This window comes from Xiphias gladius, chromosome 8 (genome assembly GCF_016859285.1).
Source record: "Xiphias gladius isolate SHS-SW01 ecotype Sanya breed wild chromosome 8, ASM1685928v1, whole genome shotgun sequence".
Taxonomy (NCBI): Eukaryota; Metazoa; Chordata; class Actinopteri; order Istiophoriformes; family Xiphiidae; genus Xiphias; species Xiphias gladius.
In genome coordinates, this window is record NC_053407.1 from 5773604 (window position 1) to 5796689 (window position 23086).

The 23086-nt window shown below is 37.0% G+C and overlaps 1 pseudogene; it reads left to right on the plus strand.

Moving 5' to 3' along the window:
• The first annotated feature begins 72 nt into the window (after window positions 1-72).
• Window positions 73-22582, plus strand: LOC120792830 (annotated as a pseudogene).
• The last annotated feature ends 504 nt before the right edge of the window (window positions 22583-23086 follow it).

Here is a 23086-nt window from a genome sequence, read left to right on the forward strand (position 1 = left end):
CTATTTTAACGACTTAATTTGTGTTTTGTGTTTTTGAAAAATTTGCATTTCCCTCTCTGCCAGCAGCTAACAAATGTGCTCAATGGCAATCTGTCAAGAAAAGTCCAGCTTCTTCTGAGCGCCTGCGAGCCTGGACACAGGAGGGCGTTGTTCGGAACCAGTTCGGCTGGTGATCTACGTATTCCTTGCTTGCTGGGCTAATCACCAAAGGTAATGTAACCAACAAACCACAACTTTACCAGACTAATTCACTTAAAATGACCAGCATTGTAATATCCAAGGAAATTAACATTTTCAAAATAACATATCTTTAAATTATGGACAATTAATGGACATTATTTTTTGATTTATTGTAACAAATTGGAGGTTAATGCTAGCTAACATTCCCTTAAAAGTGAACTTTTAGTTCAGGCTAAATGTTTAGCAGTGTTTCACATTAAGTCCGTTGTTCATGGACTGTGTATTAACTTTTCATTAATTTCATTCAAAATTAGTTAATTTAAATCTGAGTTGGAAGCCTCAAACTCTTGTCAAATTTATTTGGAATGTAACAAATTCTGACTGTAAACAGGGTTCATTAGCTACAACTGCTGGCACATTAATAACATTTAAAACTGGACAATGTTATGGAGGTAATGTTAATTTGGAAACTCTGAGGATAAATTTAAACTGATGAAGGAAACAAAGGTGTGTGACTTACAATTAGTTCAAAGAATTCAGTTCAAATTTTAAACGCCCATTTAAAGAAAAAGTTAACAGTTATAAAGAGCTTGATGTTTTGGAGTTGCAATATGATACGTGAATGGAGCAATATTAGTAACTTCACTGATAAATAGTCAGAAACCCTCCAGCACAATAAGACTCCAGTGTGCTGTGTAATAGACATTTTGACTTGTAATAGAAGGAAAGCAAAGGTGTAACTAATAACATTAACGATGGCTCTGTTCCCTTCAAGTGTCCCAATCAGCCATGACAGTGTCACAGTGAGCCACCGTGCACAATACTATGCAACTGAAACTGAAGTAGAATTTAAATTTTTGAAGTACAATTTTAATTTCCACCTGTGCTTTTCATTCTGGGACATGACAAAATGTTAAACTTTTACACTAGTACTGCAGTAACTTAGTATTATATTGTTGTTAGCTGCAATGTGATTACATGTATTACAATCTTAGCGCCTTGGTTTAACTTTCTTTCCTCAGTATATTACACAGTTACTAACTTAATTCACCCAAAGGTGATACAGACATCATGTTGTTTGATATAAATGTTCTCATTTAACGTATGGCAGGTATTTAATTTGTCTTTTCGTGGCTTAGAGATGGTGGTTAATACCTTCTCAACTGAATCAGAGGGGAAGCAAATAAAGACATTCCCTCCCTCCTCAGCCTGGGTCACAGTGTTATTTTATGATAGTAGCCAATTCTAGCAGGGATCATTTACTTCTCCAACATGATTGATACCAGTGCAGGTTAAATGGGGGAAAAAGGTCTGTTCTATTAAGAGATCAGTGGCTAGTGGAGACCTCCCACTTAAATAGTCATATTTTACATTAGGTGTGTGTTTGCATGAACACAGTGTGTGTCAGTCAGTTTCCTGGATATATTGAGGGGACAGAGACAGTTGCAGAAGACCATCCACAGGTCAAATTAAATAACCTAGATAATTTTGCATTGACAGTGCAATTTTTCCATTCAGTGTTATTGCTCTGACCCCTATTAGTGTCAATGGGCTGGTTCATTTTAACCTAGATGGCTTATCAAGGTTTTATCTTCTCACTGTAATGGAAGTGGTGTAAAACAAAGAAAGAAAAAACCATAATGGTCATTTCAAAGCCATTAGGTTAGATTGTAGTGATTGAGAAACATTATGAGGGTTTAATGTGCCATCCTATTATTTCTAATAAAATCACTTAGCACTAAAAATTGGAGATGAGGAAGTAATTATAAGCTTATAAGTGGAAAAGCAGAGTGTTGCTGCTTATTAAACAGCCTATTCTATTAACCTTTTTCAACAAAGTGTTTTTTTTCTTGATTAAAAGGCAGCAGAAACCCAGTGGGACCTTGTCCTGCCCTGGAACAACCCGATGGATCTCAGTGCAGACTCTGGGACACCCACCTCCCACACCAATGTATGTTACTACTTCGGACATTAGAAGACACAACTGATTTATTTATACATTTTAAGATTAGTTTTAAAAAAAATATTTTAATACAAATAATTATGATACATTGTACTCATCTCATTTTTGTTCTCAGAAAAAAAAACATATTTTCTGCATGTTTCCTAATATTGACAGTCCTGGCTGAAATTATTGACACCTGTAAATTTTAAGTCAGAATTTAGAATATCTTCAGAAATAAATTGAAATTAGCCAGTTTTGTGTATTCAGAATATTTAAAAAAATGTCCAAAGTTACTGAACAGCAATAAAAAATTGCTTTCATATAGTGAAATAAAAAATACAGATCTAAAATATGCACTCGACACAATTATTGGCACCCTTTTGATGAATTTAAATTAGTTCCTTAAACAAAATAAAAAACAAATAAGACTCACCTGTGCCTAATTTTCAGTGTGCACGACTTGAATTAACCAATGAATGATGGCTTTACTGCATTAAAAGGGGCTACTTGTTTCCAGTTTCTTTTTCACAATGGCAAAGACAAAAGAGAGATCTGAGTGCATTAGAAATACTGTTATCAAAAAAACATAATTCCAAAGAATACAAAGCAATTACCTAAGATCCTGAATTCCCTATTTCAGCAGTTTGTAATGTTATCAAGAAGTTCACGGTCATAAAACTATTAAGACGGTTCCAAGAATGATGATATCAGAAGATTATCAAGGCATTTTAGAGCAAAATGTGTTAGCCCATGTCAGAAAACTAGATTCGAAGCGAAAGTCTTGTGTATTTCAGCAGGACAGTGACCCAAAGCACACATCCATCAGCACAAAAGAATGGTTTAAAAGGAAAAGATGGACTGTTGTAAGCTGACCAGCAATAAGTCCTGACCTAAATCCCATTGAAAATCTTTGGAGAGAGCTGAAATAAAAAAATAAAAAAGGTTCTACTGTAAACATAAAAGAGCTTGAACACATAGCAACCTAACTTTGTCATATCTTGTCAAAATTATGTATTTCTTCTGGATTTGGTAAGTATTTGAGTAGCTAAATTAGAGGCATTAATTTTTCTTATTCAGGTAGGAGGACCTGCCTTCGCGCAGGAGCTGTCTCTGTCCAGCGTCCACTTTCAAACAGAAAGTGATGGCACCATCTTACTACAGTTGTTGGAATTTAAAACCCATCTACATGAGGCTGTAGAGGAGCTGCATATTCGAAAGGTATACTAGCAACAGTTTCTCTCTTTGTGTGTCTTTTTATATTAATTCAATATTGAAAAGATATATCTTTTGGTTAAAATTTAAAGTACTATTATTGTGAAAGCACAACTCAAGTGTTCCAAGTTTATGATGTTGATGTACCTCATGTGATAGCAGGTGTCTGGCTTTTTTATGCATGGTTTTTCGATTTCACAGTCTAAAGTAGTGGTCCCCAACCCATGTATCTTGTAATCCTTTAAAGCAATTCAATGTATGTGTGGCCCCTCATCATTGCTTGCATATTTCCACTGGTTGTGACCAGTTTAACCAAAAAGTGATTTTCTCTTCCTTTATTTGAGTAATTTTCAGAGACCTAAGGTGATCAAGTTTACAATTAATTCTCAATAAAAAAGATTAGATGAACGCTCAAATAAATCAACTAAATTTTGTATAACAGAAATATGTCTCTGCTTTCCCATCTTGTCAATCACCTGGCAACCCCTAAGATTTATTTTGCGACCCCTTATTGGAGTTCGAATCCATGTTGGGATCCACCAATCCAAAGAATGAAATACCTTGTATTTGTTCATCTTTGTTCATACAGTTACTGAAACTAAGCTAAACAGAAGCTATACAAAGATATGAAAAACTATGTGTATTGTTTTCAGCATTGCTGACTTCCTGTGTTCCTCTGTGTCACATCATTATTTACTGAGTAGAACTTATGGCGCTCCATTTGGCTAAAGAGCAGAATCCTTTCATAGAAATGGTAGGGGAGTTTGTAGTGTCCTTAGAGGAAACCAGCTGCCCCAGAGCCAGCTGGGTTTGATGCACTTTACGTCTAGATGGGGGACACACAAGCCATTTGGCCCCTGACCAGTAAGAAGAAAGTAAATATGTTTGTAAAAGTAACAAAAATAAATAATGGTTTGTGCCCTTCAGCAAGTACTTTCAACCTGACAACACACCCTGAGTGTGTTTAAAGGTTAGAGGAGCAAAAAAATAGGCTGCTGGTTGTTTGTTGCCATTTAGTTTTTATTGTTATGGCCATGTTAACTGGGACACAAACATAAGATGGTATAACAGTCTGATCTTCCTCAGGCCCTGCTGTTATCAAAGTAGCACTTTGTAGTTGTGTTGTTCACTGGGTGGAGAGGTTAAGAAGCAAGAGGATGTCATGATGGTGCCGGACATTCCTGAGCAGGTCAAATTCCAATGGGTTTTTCTTTTTTTTAAATATGGTACGGCCCACTGCTTTAGTCGTTGATACTGTGGTATACTGTTAGAATTAACCCTAAATGGGAAAACAATACATGTAGGAAGAGGCAATGTTAAAAAACAAGTGCATATGAAACCCAGCGTGATCTGGGAGGCCTTTTGCAATATTCAAATAAATACTAGTTATTTTAAGTGAGTTGTAAATGAAGACGACTTTGTGACTTATTACAATAACATGTATGATGGAAAACATTAGGTTAAACTGTTTCTAACTTCTTCCAACTAAACTATAAAATACACCATCACATTTTTATGCCCAGATACTTAGTTTTTTTCTTTTTCAGTGCCCCATAAAGGCATCCATTCAGAGCAGCAATAAAACAGTAAAGAGATGAAAAGCCATGACAAATATATGATATAATCAGTCATGAATTTTCACATAATAAGTAAAAGCAAAATATAAATTAGGTTTTAGTGCCCCCAACCTTCAGTTAATATGCAGGTGCCTATTCTTATTTACGTGGATTTCCAGGCTTAATAAAGCTTTCTTGTGTTTTTTAAACACATGTACACTCTCACACACACACACACACACACACACACACACACACACACACACACACACACACACAGTTATTATTCCTCAGAGGAAAGGTAACAGCTTTATCTCCTGTGCAATCCTCATTTTTTTTTAAGTACAATGCCACACTGGTAGCATAGTTTAATAGGAACTTATAAAATCAACTCAGTGAGTTAACCAGCTCCCACACACACATAAAAAAAGTCCTTTGGATATAGAGAGCAATTGACTTTTACCTGCCTTCTCTGGGGGAAGAGGGAGGATAGGGATGGCTTTCCACAAATATCACCTCCCTTCTAATGGCAGTCTATCCGTGGGTGCTTCTACAAAATATACGGAGGATTGAACCAGGGAAACTTAAAGCAGTTTGCGGTTATGGAAAAGAGAGTTATCTGCCCACAGAGTGGAAGAGATAATGGAATTTTCAGTCTGTACCATGCCTTCTAAGATAACACTGGACCAGCCATGGCCCCACCTACATTTACTGTGTTGTTATTTTATTTATCAGGTGCCTCCAATGTCTGTATTTGTGATTGTGGAACACTATTTAGACAAATATTATTTTGTTATTGGTCTTAGGTAGGTGTGTTAAGTAGATGGTAAATTATATCTATGGTTCAGGATGCAGAGACACGCTTTGAGGATCAGATCACTAAACTGGTGTTGGAGAAACAGGAGCTGGAATGGGAGAAGGTATGGCTGGACCTTCCTGACTTTACGTCAGCATCTTTAATATCTATATTTTGGTCATTAGGTGGACATTCACAAAATATCATAGGTAATCATATTCTTCATATTATTTAACAAATAGTACATTTTATCTCATATTTCATTGATCATCAGTTGTTTTGATTGATTTTGTCTTTTCCTGTATGACAGGAATCTCTTCAACGTCAAATTGACACAGTCGCTAACCAGCACATAGAGTCACTAACCAATGTTAGGAACCAGGTATGTTTTTATGGTTAAATTTTCATATCTAACAAGATGTTTCACAATGTATTAAAACCCTCTGAGCAATTTCTTTTCTTTTCTCAAGTTTCAGGTGAAAATCAGAAACATTGAGGAGGAAAAGGTATGAAGAGCTTATTCCCAAAAATGTCAGTGTGATACTCAGAGTATTTTATTCAGTTAATGTTTTCTGTCGAGTAGTAAGTTCACTCAACCCACAATAATAATATAACATTTCAGGGGAAATACCAGGTCAGTGCTGGGTTAAAGGACAAGGAGATTAACAACTTAAAAGAAGAGCTGAGGTCACTACAGGTACTGAGATTTACAACACTCACAGCCTCTTCTCTCTCTCTTCATCTAGTGCTGGCCAAAAATGAATGCCTGAATAATTTCTGCTGGTATTTTTGCAAGTTTGATACGAATCAAGTTTACACTGGTACATACTGCCTATAGGAAATAGCCCTATGCCTGCACTCTGAGTCAATCACTGACAAAAGCTTTCACCTTCTCTCGCGTCCTGGCCATTTATATGTTACCAAGCTACCTGTCCGTCATATAAATGAAAGTATAACAACCATAAATCGTGTTAAAATGTCGCCGTAGTGCTGACTTGCTGCTCCAGTTACACAACTTTTAGTGTTTGTTAGTGTCAGTAATTGTTTTGCATTTTAATTTAAATACTTCTATTGTCTCCAGGTTGTGTTTTTATTTCTGACACTGTGATACAATATATATGAGTTGGTGGAGTTTTGTTTATTCACTGTAAATACCGATATATCTTGTTAGAGGGCCTGCAGTATTGTGGCCTAAGGTGTGCAATAAAATACTGGAGAAGTCAAAATACTCAAAATAGTCAGTACCTTTAGTGGTTCGTAATCAAGGGGCAATATACCAAGGGCAAAAAACACTTGAACATCCCAGCACTATCTCTGTCTGTCTATCACACACACGCACAAACACACACATACGCACACCAGCACTCCCACTCTTCACATCACCTGGCTTTTTGTCGTCCTTTCTTTATTTCATTATTCTATTTAAAATCAGAAAAAAGTTATTTTTATAATTAAACAGTTCAAAGTTATAAGTAAATAAGGAAAGGTCATGCCCAACCAGAGTCAGGGCATAGGGTGTTGATGCATAGGCATAACCCAGACTCACAGAGGTGATATACAGCCATCCCAATGGTCCGCTGCACTTAACAGACCAATCGTGTTACAGAGACAATAGAGACTGTTTTTGATATTCTATCTGGGAGACAGTGACTGCAGTGTTTGGCTAAAGTGTGGCCAAGTTGTGTTCATTCTTGTGACATGGTCTGGTGGATTTCTTTAATTAAACACGTTTTTACATCAGTGGCAGTTGGGATTGAAATGATTTAATTGCCATACCTTGATGAACTGCTAAATTACAAATTTGAATTCCACTGGAACAGTTCAATTAATCCATAATTAAATCTAAATAATTAATCATTGCAGTTAGTTAATAAATAATATGCATATGAAATTCACTGTGGCTAATGAATACCCATACTAATATATGTAATATGTGTATAGGTAGTGACCCTTTTGATTTTCCGTATTTCAATATGTATTGATAATCAAGGTTATATTTTTAGAAGTTCATCATTTGATCCTTGGGGACATGAAGTGTGTTTTTAAGCAGTCATGTTGCCCTCTAAAATTAACAAGATGCTCTATTGTCTCCTGCTCTCAAATGATTTGCTGTCTTTGTAAGCATGCCGCCCGATATAGGCAGTGCTTCTTAATCGTATGTAGTTCAAGCTTAATATATTAAACAAAACCTTGGCAACCTCCAATACTTTTGATTGCTGCATATGATGAAAGAATATTTCCCCTTTTTTGTTGTTTTATTTGATTAATCATTGGAAGAGGGAATTAAACATTTCATGAGAAATAAACTAAACAAAAATTTGACAAAAATCTGAAAACCATTTATCCCCCCATAACCATTAATCACCTTGCAACCCCTTAAAAGTTATTTGCTGTCCTCCCTGGGGCTCTGGAGCCCCAGAACGAGAACCCCAGTGATACTGGTTAATGAAGTGCTGCTTGTGTAATAAATTGTCCCAAAAATATGATAACCTCGAGGGAAACCTTTGGTGTAAAAGTTCCCGCACACTTGACAGCTACACTTGAGGCAAAATATACAGTAATCACAAAGCTATTACAGAAGGTAAAAGAAAGTTTAAATATCTGTACTATATGACATACCAAACAGAGGAGGTTTCTTTTTATTTTTTTTAACACAAGATACATTTCAACAAACAATTTTCATAACCGATTAAACATTTCAATCATTTCAGCCTCTCCAGCGTGACGATTGGATGATTTTGTTGTTTTTTTTATTTTGTTTTATATGTTTGTTATCTGAATATCTTTGGGTTAGTTGGACAAAACATGACATTTGAAGATGTCACCAGATGATTAATTGATTAATCAAAAAAATTATTGGCAGATTAATCAGTAGTGAAGACAATCATTAGTTGTATAGTATTTTACATAAATAATGAATATTACAGAAATATTAACAATAAATAATAGATATTATATTACATAACCTTATAATACTACTATATACTTATTAAATTATACTATATAATTAATATTTGTATTCAGGGTTTATATACTTTGAGTAGTCATGACTAACTATATTGATACTAACATCATACTGATAGCATCTATGTCATGTTTATCAATATAGCAAAGTTACAATTTTGAAACAATAGTGTATGTTGATAAAGCCATCCCACTGTAATGTCCATTTATTAACTTTTTTGGGGGTTTCAATAATATGGCATGTTTTTCTTATTAGACAGAATTTGCCTAGTTATTATAGAATTGTAAATGTTCAAAATGTATTTTTCTTCCCTGAGCACTTAAATGACTTCTCATCCATGTTGACTTAAAGTCTGAGATTCAAAGTTCATTCTTAGGTGTGGCATCATGGGTTACTGTGCAGAAAATTCTTTCTTTGATGAATGTAACATTTTCGTTTTTTGGATCATGAAAAGGGTGGAAAACCTATCGATCAAATTCACACACAGTAACCCACACTGCTCTGCTCATCAAAAATGGAAAACCTGTATCATTTTTTATTTTATTTTTTTTTTCTGCTGTTTTACAGTTGCTGAAGTACAACTTTGAGAAGAAATCAAATGAGCTGGTAAGGAAGGATTTTCCACTCATACAAACTGTTGACAGAAGATTTGTGGGAGTGAGAAAAATTAAGAGGAGGATGAGGGAATGGTGCCAAGGAGGGATGGGTTTGGAGGGAAGAGCTCATCAGGAGTAACAGATTAGGGAGTGTGTGACACTTTGAACTGCCAACAGAGCAGAGAAAATATAATATCTTTTAAAATATTTTATAGCTGAGCCTCATTCAACTTTCTTCACATAACAGTGGCTCGGCAGAGTGAGAGGGAGTCGAGAGCTGATGTATTGGAAAGAGGGATAGGAGGGAGTAAGAATGAGAGGAAAATGAGTGGGAAAACGAGAGAGAAGAAAGAATCCACTCAGCTTGATACAGACAATCAAGTTTGAAGAGCAGTAAAGCGCTCTAAGGCATGAGCTGAGTTGATTCCCTCATCCCACTGAAATTGACAGACACTATCTGTGTTAAACCATGATCCTCTGACAGCTGTTTCCACTGTAGTATTCTATGTCTGACAAAATGTGCCTCTGCCTTTTGCCTCCTCTTGTTTTGTGCATGCCTTTAAACTGAGCAACCCACATGGAACAATTGGCTAGATCCAGCAAATAATTAGCTTAGCTTGAGATAAACACTGGTAGCAGGGGTAAACAGCTGGGTTTCTTCTGTTCAAAGTTAAAAAATAAATAAATTTCTACCAGCATGTCTGAAGGCTATATCTCATTTGTTTCATCTATACAAAAACCAAAGTGTGAAAATGAAAGTGTGGGTTTTACAGGTTATTTGAGGTTATTTCTTGGCCAGGAGAGGTGACTTCCTAGATCCTTGTCTTCACTTTAGTAGGTGGATTCCATTACATGTGAAAAGAGCCAGGCTAGCTGTTTCCCCCTGTTTTTCGTCTTGATGCTGAGCTAAGCTAACTAGGTGCTGGCTGTAGCTTCATATTCAACATACAGACATGAGTGTAGTATCAATCTTCAAGCTAACTCGTGGCAAGAAAGTGAATAAGCCTATTTCCCAAAATGTCAAACTATTGCCATAAGGAAAAGAAACACAGTTAAAACATTTTCACAGTTCATCCTCATTCCTCTATGTATTCATTGATTGATTCATTTTTGCAACATTTTTGGAGCTTAACATGTATTACTAGAGTTTTGTAATGTACTTCCACAAATCAGAGTATCTTTTTTTCTCCGTAGAGAGTGCTTATTTCTTTTTCTGTTTTAACTATACCTTTTCCACAGGAACAGAAACTAGCCTTGCAGAACAGGTCAAAGGACAACCGCTTGAACCAGCTGGGGGAGGTGGAGAAACAATTCAGTGCTCTGTCCAGGCAGTGTGCTATGGTCAAGCAAGCCCATGAGAAACTAGAGCAAAATGGTAATGAATGAATGTAAGGATGGATGTGTGGATATATAAATGTTCCTCCTGTATTAATGGCTGTATGTTTATATATTGTACTATGCTGCAAAGACACTGTTTGCTTAAAGCCAAACTAAAAATGTTCTATACAAATCAGGGTACAAGCAGTACATCAGTACGTGCTACTGAATGTTACAGAGGGAGCGAGCCTAAAAAACGTACAGTTTTGACTTTATGCTCCTCCATTATATTCTGATAAAGAGTAGACTTTGACTATGAAGAGATCTCCAAAGTCAGCAACAAGATTTAGTGTCATTGAGCAAAGAAAACATTCCCACAACACTGAAACCCGTAGCTTGTACCATTAACAAGCAGGATTGATTCACAGATCCATGCTGTTGACAACGAAAAAGAATCCTGATGTTGATACATTTGTGACATTTTGCTGCTCTTTAGCCATCTACTTCTATTGACCACATGTCCAGTGTAGTTTATTCTCCATGTTGTCAGCTGACAATAGAAGAGTCAGTCATCATCCTCTGCTGCTGTGGCCCAGGTGCTTCAAGGTTCAACGAGCTTTGGTATTCTGAGATGACCTTTTGCCCAATATCATATAGTTTTAGGCCTGAGTAGATTATTTTAGTGTTTATTGCTATAGATGGTAAGCTCTAGACAATGTAGTGCCAAATACCACCATTCACATTCAAAGCTTCTTAAATCTTGTGTCTTGCCCATAATATGGTTCAGTATTGAGTGAAGGAAACTCTGCCTTCTGTTTATTTATGTGTGATCCACTATTTAGAGGAGTAACATACTTTCTTAAAAATGGAGACAAAATAATAAAGTGCGTTTACACAGTGTATATGTCTTGTCATGATTTTTGACAATAGTAGGTAGCAGTTTCCCTGGAGGCTTACAGTAATGTACACAATATTGTGTGTTGTATGCTGTATACTGTATGTTGAAAGACATTAATTTGCCATTGTTGTCGTGACAAATGTGAAATATGTGCTGTTAACAGTAGAACAGTAGAAGGCTTAACATTATCATGTAGCCATTGGGATTTCAAATTGCAGCAAGTTACATTGTCACAGCTACACTGACCATGTTTTAAAACACATTTATATCACATTCCCAAACCACAGTATGTCTATTTCTGTAAATAGATGATACATTTATACAGTTGTCTCATTTTGCCATGGCTGTTGCTAATTTAAAAAAGATTTTTAAAAATATTTTCATTAAAAAAATATTGTTGAGATTGTGATTTGTATAAGGGCCCTTCCTGTCTGCTCTTATGTGCCACTAATTAACAGCAATGTTAGACCATTGTAGTTCTGTCATAGCATTATATATGACAGTGCCTTACCATTTGTAATTCTTACAGTTGATGAGGCCATGAGAATCAATAAGAAACTGACTTCTGCAAATGAAAAACAAGAAGCAACCAATGTGTCACTGAAAAAGGTATGTGGAAAATTGCCCCAGAGTCCTGCACGGGTCCAATTTTGCAAACCTGCAATTGTCCCATACCCACAAAGCTCAGTCCCAGAACAGATCCGTTAATATAAGTCCCGCGACTCAACCCGTACCCATTCCCGCAATGTTAATTAGAAAAACGTTATCTGCCAAAACGGCAGATAAAATTTTACTAATGTAATGTACTGTCTCATTCAGATGTGCAAACCTCTCTCTGAGTCAGCTCCCACTTGTTAATGTAATGCAAAGTAACGAAGAGAACCAATTTTGCTGTAATCATCTGTCCACATATCTAAAGTCGGTGCTATCAGTCAGCTGCATTTTCAGTTCGATAATGATGATGAATTGAAACTTTTGTCATAGGCATTAACAATAAAATAAAAAAATCATGGCAGCTAATTAGGCTTGATAAAATTAAATGGTTTAGATGTTTAAAAAAACTCCACTTCTTTTTTAATTTCTGTTTTCTGTTTTTTTTTTTGGTCTCATGTTTATTTCACCTGCTGCCCGCTCACATTTAGTTCATTTTTACCCGTGTCCTTACCCATGAATGAATATAAATATATTTTGTACGTATTACACATGATTTTTGCAGTTACCCATTGGGTATCCACCAGTACCCCACCAGGTGCAGGACTTTAAACTGCCATAACATATGGAGATATTTCATGCTAGATGTCATCATAATTTATTTAATATATCTAGAAGTTTAACAGTGAACGTTGAAGCTAAGGATATCACAATATCCAGTGTTTTGGTAGTCCGCACCAATACCATTGAATTTCTGCAATTCTTGATACCAAATGCTATACTATAGCACACACACACACATCCATATTGCCAGTGTTCAAGCGGTAGTTTAAACTGACTAACATGGTGAAAATATTAATTTGAATGTAAACATTAGATTTTCAAAGACTGAACAGTAATGATGGTAGCCTACTTAAGTTACAAGCACCCAGCTTACGTTGTGATCCATCTCTAGCTCAGCCTAGACAAGACAAAATAACTGCTGTGGCATGCACCACAGCTGTTAGGCCAACTGGACTCCTTCATAATTTTGTACTTTTGAAGTTGTTGGATGTACCTTGTTTTCTTAGGAGTCGGAAGAAGTGAATAACAAGCTGATTAAAGCCAAGATGACGTCAGTCAGACATGACAAGACCAGTCATACAGGCAAAGAGCAGCACATACAGAAGCTGCACCAGAAACTGAACATGGTAAATGACAATCATTAAATATACTGTATATTTAATATCATATTTTCTAAATGCCAGCTACCAAAACTATTTGTTAATGATATCCATCAAATCAAAACAACAATTTGGCAGAAAACTGATAACTGATTATTTTTCTACATTTCTTTCACTTTTAGGAAACTGAAATGAACAAGAAACTCAGGGAGGAAAATGTAGCTGTAAGAGCAGAAAAACAGGTGAGGAAAAATTGAAAATAGGAAGGAAACCATATGTGACCACTACCATAACCTATTTTGTGAGTGTGGTTGTTTTGGAGGATGTTTTACTTTCCAAAGTAATACTGAAAATAGTGTCTTTGCATTGGATGAAAAGTGCATTTCGCCTTTTATGATTACAAAGTGCAAATAAGCTAAAACAAGCCTGGTCGGTCATGTTACTGTAATGTAGTAGTATAGTTTCATTGTGGATATCTACATCATATTGTGTGTATGTACTGTATTTGTGTGTTTGTTCAGGAGGTAATGAGGTCTTTGCAGCAGACCCAGCAGCTGTTGTTGAGTCAGACACAGACAGTAAACAGAGTAGATCTGAAGTTGCAGACACAAAGAGAGCAGTACCAGGTCAGAGATTCTCATCATTTGTTGGTTTTTGGACATAACTGTTCATATTGTACACAGATACATTAGCAGAGACCTACTATCCCCATACCTTTACTTGCCATTTGAATCAAGATTTATAAACTGAATCTAAACTGAAAACACATACATTTTAGAAAAAATAACAACAAACTAGAAAGAGCAACAACAAAAGAAAAAACAAATAATTTAAAAAAAAAAAACATTTTAAAAACACTAACAAATTAGAAAACATATCAACAAAACAAAACCACAACAGTATTTGATGAAACACATTTTATAAAATACAAATTAGCAAACACAACATTTCATAAAACCAAACAGAAAACAGAAAAACTTTTTAAAAAACAACACTATAATGTTGGTTTTTTTGTTTTGTTGTCTGAAATATTGTGTTTTCTTTCATGTTCTTTTATATTTTTTTTGTGTTTTCGCACCTAAGGGCAATCATAGCAATAGAGCTCAAAAGCAGATAACAACAACTTTTACTTAATCAAAAAGTAAAAAAAAGTCACATAATATTAAACCAGAGGCCAGTACTACGAAGCAGGATTTGTAGTTAGTGAAGTCACTTCAGGTTTAACTCTGGGTTTTAAGGGTTACGACAGTGGTTCACTTCTTACTCGGGCCACCCCCCCCTTGCTGTCTTGATTTCATTTTTTTTCTTGTTGGCTGCAAGGAATATCAAAGCCATTTCATCGTGCTTTTGTATACCCCTATCATCCCACAACAGAGAAGCACTAAAGCCTTGTACTTGTTGTACTTATAATAAAACCTATTTAACACTTTAAATTACGTTTGTATAATTATTTTTTCTTTGCTCCCAAGTCTGTTTCAAACCGCCGGGGTTACAGCTGAAAAGAATAAGGCTAAAATTGTAAATTTGCTCCTCTTGACCCCCCCCCCCTCGGGCTTTCTTGGGTGTTTAAATCCATCAGTGTTTATTTTTTAACTGATATAAGCAATTGTATGTCAAAGTGGATTTGAATAACAGGAAACCTTCTGCATCTCTCCAGGTAAAACCCTGCACCACTTACAGTATTTGTCCCACACAGATCAGGAATTTTTCAGGGTTCATTTAAATGATTATAGAATGACTGTACACAAGGACAGAAATAAATGATGGCCATCGTTTCTTCTCATGAATGTGAAGAATGTGATATTGTATATCACAGCATGTACTTTTGAATATGGTCCCCTCCGCAACTGAATGATAGTGTGTTTATTCTCCATTTATGGATTTACAGTTTATTATTCTCTTTTCTTCTCTCTCTCTCTGTGCCCCCTTCTCCTTTTTAATTCACCCATTCATTCAGCAAATTATTAAAATCAGGATTAAAATGTCACAAGCCAACTGATTTGTATTAGTATGAAGCTCTCTCTCCCTGCCCTGTTTAAGACCTTCTGTTCACGTTAAATAAACACATAAAAATTTAGTATTGCATTAAAAATCCTATGGATGATTAATTTTACTGCAGGCCCTTAAGCAGGAATATGAGGTGATGCAAGACAAAAGGAAGACAATGGAAGACAAGGTGGCCCAACTGATGGAGAGTAACGCTACTTCCAAAACCAGCTGGGACAAAGAGGTGGCAGAAAAACTGTTGTGTGAAAGAAGGCAATGTAATAGTGTCATTTTTATTTAACAAAAGTATTAGTCAGGTTAAATTGTAATGTCCAAAAAGGAAAAAGTGATTGTTGTTTGTCATACTGAAACGTCTGAAAACAGTGATCATGTCTTTAATGTGTGTCTATGTACTGTATGTTTGTGTTAAACAGAAGAAAATGTTACTGGATTGCATCAAGAGTGAGCAGCAAGACCTTCCAGCAGTGAAAGAAGCATACAATGAGCTTCAGAAACAAACTGAACTGTCCTCACTGACAAAAGCGCAGGCACAGCACATGATTGAATTAGAGGTACACACACACATACAAACAAACATGTTTAGTAGCCTATATACAACCAAAGCACACAATTGTTGGTGATCATCACAAATAGATTCAAAGACAAAGCTGTTTTTAGTTACATTTGAACTTTTACTAGCCAGCCTTACACGGTTTTTCCTGGCTAAAATGAAGCGAAGGTGTGTATGTGTGTGTGTCTCTATATATATATATATATATATATATATATATATATATATATATAATATTTATTTAATAAACAAATAAATAAATATATATATTATATATCATATATATAATATATATATCATATATTGGTGCAGGAGGTGGAGCGGTACCAACTAAATACAGTTGGGCTCACCTCCATACAGAAGCTTTGGCTCTGGATCCAAACTCCTGGAGAGTGGTTGGACTCTATCCTTTTCCAGAGTTGACCGTAGTGAGAGGCGCTGCGCGGGTGTGAGGATACTCACAAGCCCCTGGCTGAGAACCGCTGTGTTGCAGTTCTCCCCAGAGAACGAGAAGGTCATCTCAGTACGACTGCAAGTTGCTAAGAGGAACACTCTGATTGTTGTTTGTGCTTATGTGCCCAACAGCAGTTCAAGAGTATCTCTCCTTCTTGGAGTCTATGGGTGGGTCTTGGAAAGGGCACCACGTGGGGACTCTATAATTCTTCTGGGGGAACTTCAACTCCCATGTGGGCAATGATGGAGAAACCTCGGGGGGGGGGATTGAGAGGAACAGCATGCCTGATCTGAACCCGAGTGGTGTTGTTATTGGACCTCTGTGCTAGCCATGGATTAGCATTAACAAACACCATGTTTGAGCATAAGGTGGTTCATAAGTGTACTTGGTACCAGAACACCTTTGGCCTAAGATCAATGATTGACTTTGTGGTCTTATCATCTGATCTGCAGCGGTATCTCTTGGACACTTGGGTGAGGAGTGGAGCACAGCTCTCAGCTGATCACCACATGTATTGTATTATGACACTGTGCCATTTTTATGAGCAATATATTGTAATTGACAAGCGAATGATAAAAAACATTGTATTTTCTGATAATGTACATTGTGTTCTCTTTCAGGAAAAGAAGCCCTAAACCACGATCAACAATCTCAGTTTAAACAGCCCCTAAACCCTTCAAAACCTGTTTACCTGCCCACTAATCACCAACAACCTTTTCAGTCCCTGCAGTCATTCTGGAAAAACAGGCAATGACACCAATATATTGAAAAAATATATAAAGAACTATAAGACAAGTAAGGATGATCCTAATGTAGTTTCAGATTTAATTTATACTACTTCCTCTGTATCTGAAAATAATCTGAGCAGCAAAACTAATCAGATTATTGCTAATCAGCTGTTTGAGCTGTTTGAGCACTACATCTGTATCAAGGCCTGACCACAGGTCTATCGATGGATCAGGAGGTTTACTGAGCAAAGAAAAAATGAAGAAGGGAACATAGGACTGAGTGAGAAAAAACAAGGAGAGAAGGATGATTGGGTACAAGAAAAGAACAACAGAAAAGAAGAGGGAAGAAATACAGAGCAGCAGTGGAATAGAGAAGAAGTCCAAGGAAAAGGTGTAAAGGAGGGAGGAAGTGCTGGAGAAAAGAGAGGAACACTCACGGCCAAACCAACAGATACAGCAGACAGACGAGAGGGTACCCAGGGGTCAGCAGAGAATGCAGGGGACCCCAGAAACCCTGAAACACAAAAAAGAGATAGAGCCGATGGACAAGGGACAGATGGAGCAGAGGAGAGAGGAAAGGCAGTGCACACATCAGAAACACCAGAAACACAGATACTGACCCAGACAACTACTGATTGGACTGCAGAGAAGAGCAACACACAGCAGGTCATTGACTTCCTGGAAACTGAGACACCACTGTAAGTCTGTAAGCCCTCAGACTGCTCACAAAATCTCTCTCAGAAAGTCACTGAGAAGGATGCTGACTCCAGCCATACGAACAATGGATGTGGGATTGGGAGAGATAAACAGTTGCTCCACATCCTCAATTCTGATGATAGCCAAAGTTTAAATCATGGGCCTAACCCTGTCACCCAAGTGCAAAGCTTTTGTCATGATGAGGTCCAAACTTAAGATGCTGAACTACTAAGTCAGCTGCCAAGTCAAAGACATCAAGTTTCTGAGAAAACAAGAGGGGAGAAGAGGCCAACAGACAAATCAGCAGCTGATCTCCCCACTGACCCTTCAGAACCTCTGAGTCAATCTAGTAGTAGCTCACAGACAAATGCTATACCATTAGCTGCTCAAACAGATGGTATTGTCAGTATCCAAGAATTAGAGACAACTACAGCACAAACAGTACCTAGCAATCCTTTTGACGTTACCAGCAACATGAAGCAAACAGATAAAATGTGTGATATACATATGACTGAGGAATGTGTATTAGTGACATCAATGGGTGAACCTCAAAGTCAGGAAGTCTCAGAGCAAGAAAACGGACAGCTCAAGTCTCTGGTAACTGACGATGATGATGGTGATTCTACTGCATGTAGAGGGGAGTGAAGGTCAGTCAAATGAAGACACACCAGAAAACTATGACTGCGAGACCGTCCAGGACCCAATGGAAAAATCTAAATTGAAGGATGTCTGTGTTGATATCATTATGGACACTGTAGACCTTGAATCTGAAGTGGACTCAGGCAGTTGTCAGGACCATATGAAAACTGACAAAATAGAAGACACAGGAGATGCAAAGACCACTGAAAGTGAAACTGATTTGAAGCTGTCTGTCCATCCAACTCGACCCAGGTCATCATTTGATTTGGTCTCAGTTCTGCATCAGTTTGTTCAGGTATTACAGCTAAAAAACTGAAGCGTTACCATTTAGAGGCCATGAATCTTGTAGGATAACTGTTTTTTTAAATCTAGGTCTAATTTGTCCAGATCCAGCAAATCTTGCTAGCGATAGCTTTATAATCGAGTACACAAAGCAAAGTGCAGGCTTTATTTAAGTCGGCAGTTTACTGTTACTGAATGAACCACTTAAAAAATATCAGTTCTACACATCCATTAAATTTTGCAGGTCATTTTTTTGGTTCACCTTTGATTGTAAAACTGTATTTGTACATGCACACAGTTTTACAAAGATATTTTAACATTTTTAATATACATTTTTATTTGCAAATAAGTGCTTTAGGTCATTAAAAACAGTCTGATTACCTAATTCCTCGCGTTTCTTTGTTCACTGGGCAATCTGCGGCTTTTTCTTCAGGTGTTGTTCACGTTAATAATAAAAATATTGGCCACCTTCATTAAAACAAAATCCAGGTTTCAAAGCCTTAAATTTCTGAAAAGTAGTTGCCATTTAACTAGTTTAATTAGTGAATGGAGACACAAGAATATGCTCGAGCACAAGTCAAACTTACTTCTGGGAATATAATCAGTGTTCTTACAGTGGCAATTTTGTCTCTTGAAAACATTGGTGGCTTTTCAGGGATCTGAGCAAAATACAAGTGGGTCTGGTGGACACCTCAGACATCCTCCCAACACAATACCTGTGTTCCCCAAAAGCAAGCACAGGAAAGGTGATGGTTCTGTCTATATGATTCACTCAGTTAAAAAAAACATTATGCGATTATGGAACATTGTAGAGGTGCTCTGTTTCTCCCTGGGAACCTCTCATGTAGTGTACATCTGTATTTCATACCATCATTAATAATCATTCATTCTTACCTTCTTGCTGTTCTTGCCATCTCACCTCCAGTGTCTCTGGGAATGCAGCTGCCTCGACAAAACACCAGCAGGGAGAGTGGAAAGCTTTGGGAGAGATCTGCAGAGAGACAACACCAGCAGATACAGTCAGTTACAGAACCTGTTATGAAGTAAGAAGCCATACTCAGGACAGTTTAAAATGTGGTTGATTTATATCAATGGCATTCCCAAACTGATAATCAAAATTATATTAAGCTCCACACACTAAACAACAACATCTACTGATCCCAATGTGACAGTCAACAGAGGTAAAACAGCACTGATGATTTACATGCCCCTGCATCAAGCAATGTATTAATGATTCCTAATTGTAAGATCTCAATTTACAGCTGTGTGGAAAATTTTATTTCAGTTGTTGAAGCTCATGTCCAAGTATATTTCATCATAGTAAAACCACAACCTTTTTTTGCATTATGACTTGATGTTTTACAGCAGGAAATGGCCACAGTGTGATGTTCACATAGAAACATATGACTTCGGAGGAAGTCAGAAGGACCGTTATAAAATATTTTCTCTATCAAATAAATTGGTTTGAGGTCTTTTTTTTCTGTTCCACAGATTCTGAAATCCACCATTCTCTAAAATGTGTCTGAGTGGACGCCTGGGGAAATTTGTGCTAAAGCTTTACAAATGTGTCTTTTAAATCAAAATGACATGTCCTCATAAGAACATACTGCTTTTTCAACATTTTTTGTGATCCAGAAAGCTCAGAATGTGAGAGCAAGCTAATATTAGCTCAGGTAAATACATTTAACCTATTGTACAGAATATCTGAGAATGATTTTAGAAGGTTAACATTTTGACAAATGTTAGGTCAGGTGATGAGTGAGAGGATGAAGCTGATGTATGTTGAACTCATGGGCGTCCCATGGACAGCCAGACAGATAAAGAACGAATTACCTGTGGAAGAAAATCTACCTAATGATGCTTGGGTACCTCTCCTCTTTCACTTACTCAGTCTCTATCCATCTCCTCATTCTGTCTCTTCCTCTTTCACTTCATCATCTGTCTGTCACTCACTCACTCATTTTCTCCTTTCTCTTGAAAGTTCCTTCTTTTTCATTCTCTGTTTCACTTTTTCTTTCTCACACACCCTGAGTCTCTCCTTTGTTATCATCACCACAAACTGTCCCTCTGTGTTTTATAAGATCCAGGTGCTGGCAATTGAGGTAGCGACATGCACTGGGATTGGGAAAAAAACTGGTCTGATAGTTTAACAAATTGTAGTGAAGGCCAAAGCCTTCATTCTCTGCAGACTCTGAATATTGGGAATGTCACACAGAGTTCAGCCTGGGCCTGGCTACTTTCTCTGGGCTGGATACTGTTACATATCATTGCCACTGGTTATTGTCTGCCCTGCATTTGTTTATGGGTTAATGTCCTTTTTTACTAGAAATTTTCGGTTTCCTCAGGAAGCACTGAGGCTTGAGAAAGAATGAAATTCCTTTTGAAAATGCTTTTGAAAATTCTTTACATGCTAAATATAAGCCAGACACTACTGTTTTTTGCTGCAGATGTTTGAGTTCTACTATTTTGTGTTATTTTGATGTAGGAGAGCAGTTGTTTTCCAGTCTCTACCTCCTCCAGAGCAGTCAGCATACTGTCATGGCAGGCCACTCCAGGGTAAGTCACCTCCATTCATACTTGTACTGAAAAGTTAGGGCTGGACAATTAATCAAAAATATTATCCAAATCGCAATATGGACAGGTGCAATATCCACATTGCAGGAGCTGCAATTTTTTGATGAAAGTAAAATGTGTCACAGCATACCATTACAAATGAAGCATTGTGGTGTTACAGTTATGCCCTGGCCTACAAATCATATTCACTAGATGTAAGGGAACGTGCTTGTTTGGCATAGACCCCAGCAAAACTCACATCATCAACATTTTTATATTTTTTTCAGTAAAAATGAAATTCAAAAATTCCCACCAAAATTGTGACTCATATCATTATATCTGTCACATAAACACAATATGATGTTTTTGCATATTGTTCAGCCCCAGAAAGGGTATTACCTGTCTATAAACCAGAATAAATTTTCTTACCTTAAAGCGACAGTTTGCCCCAAAATTTATTGTCATTTTCCACTCACACTCAAATAGAATAAAACTGAGTTTTGTTGCTAAAGAGCCTGATGTATGGTCAGCCTGCACTATAGTGTGAACTACTTGTGTATTTGGTGGTCATACAGACTTAATTAGAATTTTGACTAAAATTGCTTTTGCAGTAGTTTTGAATATTATTGCAGTTTTTATTTAGAATTTTGAGTGGAAACTCACATTAAAGCTAAAATCCATAACTTCACACATTGTCAGGGAGAGGTTACTCAACATGATGTTGAAGCTACAAAGGTTGCATATCATCTGAAGTTGCCCTTGTAATGTTGTCTCACATCAATGTGCATGCAGATCTACTGTGTCTGGCTAGCTGAATGAAATATTCCTTGACCGGCCAGGTAACGCCCACTAAATTAACATAGGATGATACCGACTTTGCAATATTTAAGTACTTCACAAACAGTTATATTTATGCATGGCAGACTATTGGTATTGTCAGCCAATAACATAGGCAGCTGCTAATGCCCTCTATCCAGAACAGTGAGAGTGAGGACAAACAAGGTGTCAGTTTTTATGCGCTATACAGCAGCACCATGCAAAAATACATTTTACAAAATAAGTTAAAAATTTCAGTTTTAACTCCTTATTGTAACATAATATGAAGGTGATTTCATGATGCTTCATGTCAAGAGTCTCTCTCCAAGAGCTATATCATGGGAAGTCATAGTATAATGGCTGTCTATAATTAGCTAATGTTAGTCTCTCCTTACTCCATGTGTAGCAGAGCTCCTACCTCAACTGCAGGTCGTATTTCAGAGTCTGACTTTGAATCCTCCTTCTCTCAGGAGAGGGAAGATCAGCACTCATCATTCAGAGCCCAGATCTCCAAAATTGAACAGTTTCCCAACACAGGGAGTCTCTGTTTGCCCAAAAGATGAAGAACTGACAACTAAACCATCAAACTTACTGTTGTATTGAGGGATGCTACTGTGTCTATAGTTACAGGACATTAACACATACACATTCAAGACCTGTCTTTGCAGCCCTGTGCCCCCTGCTGAGCTTGACAGATTCAAAAAGTGCCCAGCTACAGTAAAGAGAGAAGCTGAGAAAGGCTCAGCTTTTTGCAAATATGCTCAGACGCGGCACTCAACTACTCAAAGGAACTTTAAACTTTTTTAACTTTAAACAAAGTGAATGAAAAACTGATTGTTGTGATCTCTGGCTTCCCGATTTTCTACAACATGCCTTTAATGAGTTGCTCAGACAGAACAACCTGTGGAAACAAAATCAATGACATTGTTTGTGTGTCTGGTGGCTGTGGATACATCAGAAAACAGCTGTCCCAATGGAGCAGAGCATGTAAATTACATGCTCAACTCACCAACCCCCAGAACTACAGAAATGGGAATTACTGGTTGTGGCAGGTTTAGAAGTTCTGAAAGCTTTAACTATAT